This window comes from Macaca thibetana, chromosome 11, assembly GCF_024542745.1.
Source record: "Macaca thibetana thibetana isolate TM-01 chromosome 11, ASM2454274v1, whole genome shotgun sequence".
Classification (NCBI taxonomy): domain Eukaryota; kingdom Metazoa; phylum Chordata; class Mammalia; order Primates; family Cercopithecidae; genus Macaca; species Macaca thibetana.
In genome coordinates, this window is record NC_065588.1 from 44,236,590 (window position 1) to 44,249,767 (window position 13,178).

The window sequence follows — 13,178 nt, forward strand, 5'->3', positions numbered from 1 at the left end:
ATGTGTGTGTATATATATACACACATATATATGTATATACTATATATATGTATACTATATATGTGTGTGTGTATATATATATATAACACGTCAAAGAGCCTTCCAAGAAGGCTATTGCAATTGCCTAGGCAAGAGATGCAGAGAACCTGAATTCAACCATTGTGGAAGGTGAGAAGAAGGGGACGTCAAGAGCTGTTTCAGACAGTTGCCCTTTGGGAATGGGTTGGATATGGATCTTGTCTTTCTAAAAACATACCAGAGTTCATCTCAGCCTTTTGTCCTCAGGCACTAATCCGTGACTCCTGCATACTTCATCACCTTCCCGCATTTTTTACTGCTCGCTTTATATTAGGTGTACATATGCTTGTTCAGGGCTTGTCCAATTTGCAGTTTGTCTGGCTCAGGCACAGGATGCCTGGAGTTCAGGCAAAGGCCCTGCTGGCTGAGCCTCTAGGTAGGGATGTCTCAGGCAGCAGTGGACAGATTCATGGAGGTTTTGGATGACAATCAGATGAGGATCTGTCCAGCCACCACGTTCATCCTGGAAGCTAAGATTGAGAAAGGAAGTGCGGGGAAAGTTGACCATGGAGATTGGCTGGCTGGCGCCTGGGTTTCATCAAACACGCATTGCAGAGTGAAAATCTAGGAAGCCCATCTCCAGCCTACCCCTCAGGCACAGCTCCCCCAGCTCCCCGGCCAGGCAGCCTTCCTCCACACCTGCCTCCAGGGTGCCAGCTCTTAACATAAGTACCACAGGTACCATTCGGGGGGTGCTCCAGCCCCTCTAGAGGAAGGGCAAAAAGGGGCAAGCAGTTTGTGTGTGTGTAGCTGGATCACCGTTTAACCTACTTAGACTGTGTTCATCTGAGGTTGCCAGTGGCGGAGGGACTTGCAGCAATTGTGAAGGGCTAAGACCCCCAAAGCCATCTCATGGTGTTGTCACCCTCTCCAGGCCGTACTGAGCCTGGGGCAGTTGTTAATAGTGTCAGAGGCAGCTGTTAGTCTCTGTGGTCTGCAGGTCCCCCTCCAAGATAGTTTGATTATGTTCATTTCAAGATGTTAGTTTGTGTTTTGGTTTTTCCCCAATACCTGTCCCCTGTTCCAAAGGGATAACTCAGCCCTTTAGATTTCTTTGGGGTAGAAATTTTTTAAAAAATCATTCAAAGACAACCTCTTGAACTGTCTCTCATGAATTCCTGGGCTTACTCAAGAGATGATATCAGGTGTTCAAGATGCTGTTGAGCGAGGACAGCAAGGAGCGAGCAGGGTGAGGGGAGAGGAAGCTGAACCCTGCCCTGGCATCACCGTGGAGAAGGGTCAGGGTCACTAAGGGGCATGGCTGCGTGGGCATGTTGGACCCTGCACACCAGCTTTACCAGCCTGGGCCAAGCTTCCCAGGTCACAAGGAGCAGTAACATGACCCAACACAGAGGTCTGTGGGACAAGGGACAAGGGGGAGATCAGCATGACATGGTGAGAGGCCCTTGCATACCCTGCCTCCTGGGCTCCAAGAAGCAATTCTCCAGGACTCCTGAGCGACCATGGGGAGGGGGAGGTAGCCTCAGTAATGGAGGAGATTAAATCCCCTGGGGCCAGTCAGGATGGGGCTCTGAGTTAGATTTAGGTTGGTTTAAATTTTTTAAAAATAGGACCTCTTTTGCCCTCCAGGATTTGTGGAGGAAGATTCATCCCTCCAACTGCAGCCAGGACACTTATTGGCTGTTCCAGGTGCATCTGTGAGCCAGGTGAATGTGGGCCCAATGCAAGCGAGACCCTCCTTCCCTGGTCCCACAGGCAGCCTCGTCAGGTCCCTCAAAGGAAGAGCTGAGAATGTGGTTTTGGGGACGACCTTGGTTGACTGGCTTCTGGGTCCCCTTCACAAGGTCGTGGTGAATTGTCAGTTCCTTGATGTTGTGCCAGACCCCTATTAACTTCAGTAGGGAGGGCACCAGGTTCAAGAGACCGAAGAAGAGACCCCCAGCCAGCATACGAGACCAGGGGCATTATTAGTGGGAAACTTACACATGGGGATGTTCCCATGGTGGTGCGCTGGGCAGAAGAACCACAGCCACTTGTGAAAAACATGCAGTTTACAGCATTTTCACTTCTCACCCTGCCCCTAACAGCCTCCACCTGGCAGCCTTCACTTAATCCAAAAGAAAGGGGCTTGATCCCCTGTACGGCCATGTCCCACTGGACAGCAGGGAAACTCGGACATTCTCATAGATAAGAAATTAATCTCCAGGTCGGCCACTCCCAGAATCTTTAGCTCAGACTTCTGAACTGCTTTCAGGTGCATCTGCTGTACAGGATCACTCTCAGGGTAGGCATGAGTTATCACTCTCAGGTGTGTCTACCATACACTTGAACACATAAGCTCCCTGCGCCCTCACTGTGTCTAACCTGTCCGAGCAGTGCTCTCTGCCTCCAACTGCACCCACAGGTGCAGACCCCTGCCTGGGACCTTCTCTACATAGACACCCTATGTGCTACTCCTCCAAGAAAAAGTCAGTAAACTCTCTTTCTGTGTCCATTCTTCACACAAATTAGCACAGTAAGGAAAAAAGAGACAACTTGGGAGCAGAAATCCCAATGATCTAGTTTGGACCCCACCACAGTAGTTAAGACAAATCAGCTTCCGTCTCAGTTTTTCCACCCATAAAATGGGAGTAACAGCTGCCTCACATCAAAGGAAGTGCCATGTAAGTGGTAAAATGCTCTAAGGTTGTAAGGAGTTTTTAAAAGCAAGGGACCCTATTCATTTAGAGAAGTGAACCCGGAACTTCAGAGGGTGAGACTGTTTCCTCACTCTAGACATATGAGCCAGAGCTTTGGGCTCTAAGATCTCTGATTCACATAGGAATAAACACAGAATCCATTAAATAAGGTCTGTGTGCCTCTTAAGTCCACTCAGGTACTACAGTGGCTGCAGCAACGGGGTTATGACCTGGCTCAGCCTCCAACTCTCCAAGCTTTAGCAAGTCCCGATCTTTTGGGAAAGTGCACCCAATAAGGAAACAACTGACTTGGTTCCAGTCCTGATTCTTTCACTCACTGGGTGTCATTTAACCTCAAGCAAGCTTTCTCAAGCGTGGAATCAAGAAAGTGGGGACAGAATGAAGACCATGAAGAGCACCTCCAACTCGAATTCCTCAGTCACCCCACCAGTGCAAAGGCAGGTCAAGACAGCCCTGAAGATCCTCCTGCCTCATCCCGTTCCTGCCCACGAGTCCAGGAAGGGATGCAGAGCTGGGTAGAGCTAGTCGCTCACCTGCCCCTGGCCCCACAGGGCCTTTTAGGACCAGCAGCCCTTTCCACCCTGCACTGCCCTGGGCCTATAGGGCCAAGAGTACATGCACATGGAGAGATTGAGGAGGCTGGGAGCACAGGAGTACACAGCTGGCCCCCTCTGCCCAGGCCCACCCGGAGAGCCCCAGTGAGCTCACGTCTGCAGTAACCTCACTTCTCATAACTGCGACGGTGAGACACGCCTGGGAAGCCAAGCCCAGGTGAGAAGTGATGGCTGTCTCCTCAGGAATGTGCTGCCCAATTAACACTGCCTCCCAGATGGCTCCTGCGGAGGCTAGGACTACTCCCCCAGGGCGGTGCTGGCCAGCCTCCAGGCTGAGTCATTCGGTGAGCATTTATTGAGGGCCTACTATGCATCAGGCATAACAAGGAGGAATAAAAGCCACACTGGAGAGTACAGTCTGTCTGTCCCAGACACACTTTCGGAGACAGATTGTCAGAGAGCCTTAAGAGCTCTACTGGTGAAGCCCCCAGACCTCCATCAACCCAAAGCCCTCCCACTTCCTGACCACAGCTGCAAGCCCTTAACTTGTTTCCCTCTCTTTTCAAAGCACCCACAGTTCTCAATCTCCTTCTAGGCTCCTCTTCATCTTAAGCTGTATGAATCAGGCTGCTGCCTCCTCATTTTCCTGCTTCTGGGACAGTCTGAACCACCCACTGTCCATCTGCAGACATTAGGTTTATTGCTTCCTGTCCTTGGCAGGGTGTCCAAGAGAGGCCATAAAGTGAGGCAACACCCATGTGTCTAGAGGATGGGCTCTCACTAGAGGTGCTCTTCAGGTTAATTACCTATAGAGGCAGGTCCTCAGGCAGGAAAGCCTAACTTGGAAGATAGGCCTCAGTTAGGCAAGGGGCCTCCCTCTCAAAGGGCATGTGCCCTGAGGGCTGAAGTTGGAAGAGGTTAGAAACCTCAGCATGGCCTGCATGGTATGTGGTCAAAGCAGTCATTCCTCTTCTTATAAGATCCAGTCTTTTATCTTTACTAGCTCTATATCTGCATGTTAGGATTGCATCCCACCAGGAAAAAGAGACACCCCAAAGACCAGGATTACATGATTTTGAGGGGCTATTTGTCTCATTTAATGAGAGCTCAGAGGTTAGGCAGTCAGGCTCTGACCATAGCTCCAATGCCATCAGGGGTCCAGGCTCCTTTTACCCTTCTACCCAGTCTCCCTTAGCACGTACTTCTTATCATCACAAGATGGCTGCCCCATCTCCAACATCAAGTTCAAATTCCAAGCAGGAAGATGAAGATCAAAGGATCAGTTGAGTCTCCATCCCTTTTAAGGAGCTTTCCTGGAAGTTCCACACAAGTTCTTACACCCCATCGGCCAGAACTGTGTCACACAGCCACCTCTATTTGCAAGAAATAGAGGCTGAGAAATGTGTTTTTAGTTGATCATTTGCTGCCACCAACAACATCAGATTTGGCTAAATGAGGAATAAAAACTGGTATAGAACTTGTAAGCAGAGAGATGTGTAGGAGCAAAGGGAAAACTGCCCCCTTTTCCTGTGAAGGGGCTCCCACTTGGTCACAAGTCAGACTCTCAACGACATAAGACAAGATGAGAGGGGGACCTCATCCAGTTTTTATTTTGGCGACTCAGTGGTTTTTCTAAGTAGACACTGGACTGGTCAGAACCACAAAACTGACCAGTCTGCAAGGCTGAATTGAACAGCAGGGTTTTGGGGGTTTAGGTGTATGTTCTACCTTATGGTACCCACTTTATGGCATAAGAATACAGAAAGACAAAGACAAAGGAAAACAGGATTTCTGGGAGGAAAAAGGATCAGATAACATGAATATTCATTCAAAAAGTATACCAGAGTTGCCATACCCAAGACTAGTCACACAAATGCTTTTCTCCCATTAATCAAGATTTGGGAGAGAAAAAGGCAGTGATTTTTACCATTTGCTCAACCAGATTCCACAGAAAGAGAGATTGAAAGCCTGGCTGGTGAAAATTTCTTACCCTTCTACTGACTTGTGAGGTCCTGAGTTCTTTTCACGGAAGCTTCCAGAGGAGCTGAGCAGCATTGATGTACTGTTCACAGTGCCAAAACTGTAGGGGAAGTTTGCTGAAAACCAACTGAAAAAAGGCAGATTAATAGAAGAAAAGGCATACAAGTTTTATTCATATGCATGGAAGGGGAGTGGGGGAAGAGGGAATCATAGAGTGATTAGCTCAACCCTGCAATGCGGTATAAAATCTTATACACCCTCGATATGATTTGGATTTGTGTCCCTGCCCAAATCTCATGTTGAATTGATGGAGGGGCCTGATGGGAAGTGATTGGATCATGGGGGCTGTTCTCATGATTGTGAGTGAGTTCTCACGAGATCTGATGGTTTAAAAGCATGTAGCACTTTCCCTTCACTCTCTCTCTCCTGCTTCGCTATGGTTAGGTGTGCTTGCTTTCCCTTCACCTTCTGCCATGATTCTAATCTCCTGAGGCCTCCTACCCATGCTTCCTGCACAGCCTGCAAAACTGTAAGTCAATTAAACCTCTATTCTTCATAATTACCAGTTTCAGGTAGTTCTTCATAGCAGCGTGAGAATGGATTAATACAGAAAACTGATGCCAGGAGTGGGGCATTGCTATAAAGATACCTGAAAATGTGGAATCAATTTTGGAACTGGGTAATGGGCACAGGTTGGAACAGTTTGGATGGCTCAGAAGAAGACAGGAAAATGTGGGAAAGTTTGGAACTTCCTAGAGACTTGTTGAATGGTTTTGACCAAGATGCTGATAGTGATATGGACAATGAAGTCCAGGCTGAGGTGGTCTCAGATGGAGATGAGGAACTTATTGGGAACTGGAGTAAAGGTCATTCTTGCTATGCTTTAGCAAACAGACTAACAGCATTTTGCCCCAGCCCTAGAGATCTGTGGCACTTTGAACTTGAGAGAGATGATTGAGGGTATCTGGTGGAAGACATTTGTAAGCAGCAAAGCATTCAAGAGGTGACCTGACCTGGCTGCTCCTAACAGTGTACAGTCATATGTGTTCACAAAGTGATGATCTGAAATCAGAACTTTTGTTTAAAAGGGAAGCAGCACATACACGTTTGGAAAATTTGCAGCCTGACCATGTGGTAGAAAAGAAAAACCTATTTTCTGGGAAGAAATTCAAGCTGGATGCCAGGCACGGTGGCTCATGCCTGTAATCCCAGCACTTTGGGAGGTTTAGGAGGGTGGACCACCTGAGGTCAGGAGTTCAAGACTACCCTGGACAACATGGCAAAACCCTATCTCTACTAATAATACAAAAATTAGCTGGACGTGGTGGTGGGCACCTGTAATCCCAGCTACTCAGGCGACTGAGACAGAAGAATTGCTTGAACCTGGGAGGCAGAGGTTGCAGTGAGCCACGATTGCTCCACTGCACTCCAGCCTGGGCAACAAGAGTGAGAATCTGACTTGGTGAGGGCATGGGGGCTGGGAGGGAAAAAATTCAAGCCAGCTGCAGAAATCTACACAAGTAAAGAGGAGATGAATGTTAATAACCAAGACAATGGGGAAAATGTCTCCAGGGCATGTCAGAGATCTTTGTGGCAGCACCTCCCATCATAGGCATGGAGGCCTTGGAGGGAAAAATGGTCTTATGTGCCAGGCCCAGGGCCCCTGCTGCTCTGGGCAGCATCAGGATATGGCACCCTGCCTCCCAGTCACTCCAGCTCCAGCTGTGGCTAAAAGGGACCAAGGTACAGCTCAGGCTGTTGCTTCAGAGGGTTCAAGCCCCAAGTCTTGGTGGCTTCCATATGGTGTTGGGTCTGCAGGTGTGCAGAAGGCAAGAGCTGAGGCTTGGAAGCCTTCACCTAGATTTTAGAGGATGTATGCCTCTAAATGCCTGGATGTCCAGGCAGAAGTCTGCTGCATGGGCAAAGCCCTCATGAAAAACCTCTACTAGGGCATTGCGAGGGGAAATATGGGGTTGGAGCCCCCACAGAGTCCCCACTGGGGCACTGCCTGGTGGAGCTGTGAGAAGAATGCCACCATCCTCCAGACCCTAGAATAGTAGATCCACTGACAGCTTGCACTGTGCACCTGGAAAAGTAGTAGGCACTCAACACCAGCCCATGAAAGCAGCCAAAGGGGCTGTACCCCGCAGAGCCATAAGGGCAGAGCTGTCCAAAGCCTTAGGAGCCCACCACTTGTATCAGCTGCTCTGAACGTGACACATGGAGTCAAAGGAGATTATTTTGGAGCTTTAAAATTTGGCTGGGTGTGGTAGCTCACACCTGTAATCCTAGCACTTTGGGAGGCTGAGACATAAGGATTGCTTGAGGCCAGGAGTTTGAGACCAGCCTGGGTAACATGGCAAAACACCATCTCTACCAAAAAAGAAAAAAAATACACACATACAAATTAGCCAGGCATGGTGGTACATTCCTGTAGTCCCAGCTACTTGGGAGGCTGAGGAGGGAGGGTGGTTTGAGCCCAGGAGACAGAGGATGCAGTGAGCTGAGATCATAACCCTGCACTCCAGCCTGGGCAATGGAGACAGACCCTGTCTCAAAAAAATAAAAAGATTTAATGAATGCCCTATTGTGTTTCAAACTTGCATGAGGCTTGTAGCCCCTTTGTTTTGGCCAATTTCTCCCATTTGGAATGGGAGCATTTATTCAATGCCAGTACCTCCATTGTATCTTGCAAGTAACTAAATTGTTTTTGAATTTACAGGCTCATAGGCAGAAGTCTCAAATGAGACTTTGTCAGAGGCATCTGAACCAGAACAACTCCATCTTGAATAGGAGCTGGGTACAATGAGGCTGAAACCTACTGGGTTGCATTCCCAGACAGTTAAGGCATTCTAAGTCACAGGATGAGATGGGAGGTCAGCACAAGATACAGGTCATAAAGACCTTGCTGATATAACAGGCTTCAGGAAAGAAGCCAGCTAAATCATACCAAAACCAAAATGGCCACAAGAGTGACCTCTGGTCGTCCTTACTGCTACACTCCCACCAGTGCCATGATAGTTTACAAATGCCATGGCAATGTCAGGAAGTTACCCTATATGGTCTAAAAAGGGGAAACATGAATAATCCACCCCTTGTTCAGCATATCATCAAGAAATAACCATAAAAATGGGCAATCAGCAGCCCTCGTGGCTGCCCTGTCTATGAAGTAGCCATTCTTTTATTCCTTTACTTTCCTAATAAACTTGCTTTCACTTTGCACTGCAGACTCACCCTGAATTCTTTCTTGAGCGAGATCCAAGAACCCTCTCTTGGGGTCTGGATCGGGACGGACCCCTTTCCTGTAACAACTTTGGACTTGGACTTTTCAGTTAATGCTGGGATGAGTTAAGACTTTGGGGGACTGCTGAGAAGGGATAATTGTATTTTGCAATGTGAGAAAGACATGAGATTTGGGAGGGGTCAGAGTAGAATGATATGGCTCAGATTTGTATCCCTGCCCAAATCTCATGTTGAATTGGAGGAGGGGACTCATGGGAGGTGATTGGATCATGGGGGCTGTTCTCGTGATAGTGAGTGAGTTCTCACAAGATCTGATGGTTTAGAAGTGTGTGGCACTTTTCCCTTCACTCTCTGCAGCTCTGCCATGCTAAGATGTGTTTGCTTCCCATGTACCTTCTGCCATGATTGTAAGTTTCCTGAGGCCTCCCACCCATGCTTCCTGTACAGCCTGTGGAACTGTGATTCAATTAAACCTCTTTTCTTCATAATTACCCAGTCTCAGGCAGTTCTTTTTTTTTTTTTTTTTTTTTTTTTTTTTTTTGAGACGTAGTCTTGCTCTGTTGCCCAGGCTGGAGTGCAGTGGCACGATCTAGGCTCACTGCAAGCTCTGCCTTCCGGGTTCATGCCATTCTCCTGCCTCAGCCTCCCAAGTAGCTGGGACTACAGGTGCCCACCACCAGGCCCAGCTAATTTTTTTTTGTATTTTTAGTAGAGACAGGGTTTCACCATGTTAGCCAGGATGGTCTCGATCTCCTGACCTCGTGATCCGCCCACCTCAGCCTCCCAAAGTGCTGGGATTACAGGGTTGAGCCACCGTGCTTGGCCTTAGATAGTTCTTTATAGCAGTGTGAGAATGGATACAACCCTTCTTTACAGCGGAGAAAGAAGATGGGGAATGTACGCAGTTCTTTTGAGGGGCAGTAAATGATTAGGGAGAATGAATAGACAAGGCAGACACATTAACTTGTAAATGATTCTCTTTGCAATTTGAAAGAGCAGGAAAGGCAGGCATTATCTTGTGAAAAATTCCATCCAGGCATGATTGCATTCTTCAGTCTTCTTCTCTGCCATAGATCATGATATTTCAGGGATGGGATACAAACTCTTGGTAAGACGTTTTCTTGGCCAGACACAGTGGCTCATGCCTGTAATCCCAGCACATTGGGAAGCTGAGGCAGGAGGATTGCTTGAGCCCAGGAGTTTGAGACCAGCCTGGGCAACATGGGGAGACTCCATTGCTAGTAAAAATTTAAAAATTAGCCAGGCGTGGTGGTGCACACCTGTGGTCCCAACTACTTGGGAGGTTGAGGTGGGACATATAATCCAAAAAAGTATCAGAGGTAAGTCTCAATTAATTTAGGAGTTTATTTTGACAAGGTTAAGGACATACCTGTGACACAGCCTCAGGAGGTCCTAACAACATGTGCCCAAGGTAGTCAGGTACAGCTTGCTTTTAAACATTTTTGGGAGACACGAGACATCAATAATTATGTGCAAGATGTACACTGGTTGTGTCCAGTAAGGCAGGACAACTCGAAGGGTGGCGAGGTGGGGGTCTTTCAGGTCAGAAGTAGATAAGAGACAAAATGTTGCATTCTTTTGAGTCCTAGATCCGCCTTCCACTGAATACACACTTTAGTCTGGTTCAGTATACCTGCATTTTTACATACACCATAGGGCAGAGGAGGCAATCAAATACGCATTTGTCTCAGGTGAGCCTCAGAAGGATAAGTTTGAGTCCTGTCTGTCCTTTGTCCACAAGGAAATTCCTTGTGGGCAAATTGTGAGGGGTGTATGTAGCTTTTGATCTTTGTAGCTACCTTACTTAGGAATAAAATGGGAGGCAGAATTGCCTGACATAGTCTCCAGCTTGACTTTTCCCTTGGCTTCATGATTTGGGGGTCCTGAGATTTATTTTTCTTTCACAATGGTAATGAGGCATGTGTGACTCCCCCTTCCCATCATGGCCTGAACTAGTTTTTCAGGTTAACTTTGCAATGCCCTTGGCCAAGAGGAGGAGTCCATTCAGATGGCTGGGGGTAGAGGAGGCTTAGTTTTATTTTTGTTTCACAGAGGACTGCTTGAGCCCCAGATTTTGAGGCTTCAATGAGCTGTGATGGCACTGTACTTGAGCCTGGACAACAGAGCAAAACACTGTCTCAAAGAAAAAAAAAAAAAACAACTTTCTTGATGAGACAAGGAAATTCCAGAGAGACTCTTCCCCTGTGCTTGGGGTTGAGGGGAGGAACAAGACAAGGTTAGAGGGACCTTGATTGAGGCTTGTTTTCTTTTAATTCTCAAAAGCACTCAGTATGCTCAAACACCATATTTTGGGGAATCGTTTTCTGTGACCCAACAGATGAAAAAAAAAGCATTTCAAGAAGGAAAAGAGGCGGATCAGAGATGTGAGAGGGGAAGTACAGGGTCCTCGTTGCCTCTTACTAAAGACTCAGTGGGCTGACTGTGGCCAGTGGTCAGGCAGGTGGCTAGACAACAGCAGGTACATTGGCATTCCCCACAGGAGAAAGAGGAAAATATGGAGGTGACAGAAACCTGAGGGGTCGCCAGCCTTCCTCTCCATTGCCAAATGGGCCCCTTATTCATCCCATTTCAGAATATCTCCTCTCCCTCAGCATCATCTTTAATAATTTCACCTGGTTAATGTCTGTGCTCAACTCTTTCTGCTGCAGGCTGAGCTCGACCTGGCAGTACGAACAAAGAAACCCACCCATTCAAAAGTACCCTCTAGGCTGGGTGCAGTGGCTCACACCTGTATTCCCAGCACTTTCGGAGGCCAAGGCAGGCAGATCCTGAGGTCAGGAGTTTCAGGCCAGCCTGGTCAACTACTAAAAATACAAAAATTAGCCAGGCGTGGTGGCAGGCGCCTCTAATCCCAGCTACTTGTGAGGCAGAGACAGGAGAATCGCTTGAACCCGGGAGGTGGAGGTTGCAGTGAGCTGAGATTGTGCCACTGTACTCCAGCCTGGGGGACAAAGCGAGACTCCATCTCAAAACAAACAAACAAACAAACAAACAAAAAGTACTTTCTAACCTCTTGTATGCGTGCCTTTTTTTGTGGAGGTCTGGGGAAAGGGGTCCCTACTACAGAATGAGTCTACTCCTTGGCGCCTCTGGCACCTAATTGGCTTGCAAAGCTCAGCTCTGGGGTACCTTCCTGCGAGAAGCCAGCAGGACTCCCCATGGAAGCTTTCCCCCAGACTGGGCCCCTCTGAGTGAGACTTCCAGCAGCACTTTTATCTACAGTATTGGAGGGGTCGATGAAGCCTCTGGTTCCCCTCCTGGACTGAGGACAGGTTCCAATGTAATTGCCCAGCGGGTTCTCCTTGCCCACTGCCCAGAGCTAATTCATCAAGATAAGGGAATTGCAATAGAGAATTTAATTCACGCAGAGTGAGATACCGGAGTTTTATCACCCAAATAAGTCTCCCTGACAATTCAGACACTTGGGTTTTTTAACGATAATTTGGCTGGTAGGATACCAGGCAGTGGGGAGTACTGATTGGTCAGGTTGGAGATGAAATCATAGGGGGTCTAAGTGGATTCTTCTTACTTCTAATCTTGGGTGGGATTGCAGAAATGGCTGAGCCAGATAGCTGGTCTGGGTACTGCCAGCTGGTGCCTCAGAATGCAGGGTCTGAAAAATATCCCCAGCACCGATCTTAGATTTTACAATAGTGATGTTATCCCTTGGAGCAATTGGGAAGGTTTGGAATCTTGTGACTTCCGGCTGGATGACCCCTAAACCATAATTTCTAATCTTGTGGCTAATTTGTTAGTCTTACAAAGGCAGTCTGGTCCCCAGGCAAGAAGGGGGCTTGTTTTGGGAAAGGGCTATTATCTTTGCTTCGAAGTTCAACTATAAACTAAACTCCTCCCAAAGTTAGTTCGGCCTCTGCCCAGGAATGAACAAGGGCAGCTTGGAGATTAAAAGCAAGCCGGAACTGGATAAGTCAGATCTCTTTCACCGTCATAATTTTCTCACAATTTCTGCAAAGGCAGTTTCTCTGGATGCTCTGCATCTGTGTAGCCTCAGCGACTACACAGCTCCTGTGCTCTAAAGAATATTTCAGAATGGCTTCGGTAGCCGGCAGCACCTTCCTCCTCTCGCAGCAGAGAAGTGTTTTGCTCGGGAAACTTGACTGGAGCCTTTCCCAGCCTATCTAGCGAACAGGAGAGCATCCTCCGGACTCCGCAGACGACCCTGGCCGGACAGCCAGGCTCGCGGCTCCCCGGCGCTCTCTGCCGCCCTCTCCCGGAACCGAGGGAGCGAGACAGCGGCGACGTCGACAGGAAGGCCTCCGGAGCCGCGAAGAGCGCACGCGCGATCGCGCTCTGGCGTCCCCCGGGCGGGCTTGGTATTTGGCGCCTGCGCGCTGAGTGCGTGCGGCTCCGCCGACCGAAGAGGCTGGTAAGTCCTCAAGCTGGCAGGTGGTCGGGGGAGCGGCCGGAGAGGAGCTGCTGGGAGTTCGTGCCCTCCAGGTCTGGGACGCTGGCGTTCGCTCCTGCCTGGGCCACTTTGGTGGGCTCAGAGCATCGCTTTTTGCCAGGGGGCGTGACCTGAGCCCGCCTCCCGGGGCTGGGGGGTGGAGAGGAATGGGAATCGTTAAGGCCCGTTATCAATTTGGTGCTTGTTTGTTGCTCG

The 13,178-nt window shown here is 48.6% G+C and overlaps 1 protein-coding gene across 2 annotated transcripts in view; it reads left to right on the forward strand.

The window, feature by feature from the left end:
* The window catches only part of TMEM106C (transmembrane protein 106C), a 259,203-nt gene that overhangs the window by 240,686 nt on the left and 5,339 nt on the right, over positions 1-13,178 (forward strand). The window contains exon 2 of one of the 2 annotated variants that reach the window (XM_050746948.1): positions 12,898-12,944. The gene's annotated coding sequence lies outside the window, so the exon portion shown is untranslated. Of the gene's footprint in view, positions 1-12,897; positions 13,016-13,178 lie in introns of those variants that run through there. The other variant, XM_050746949.1, reaches the window with a different exon arrangement.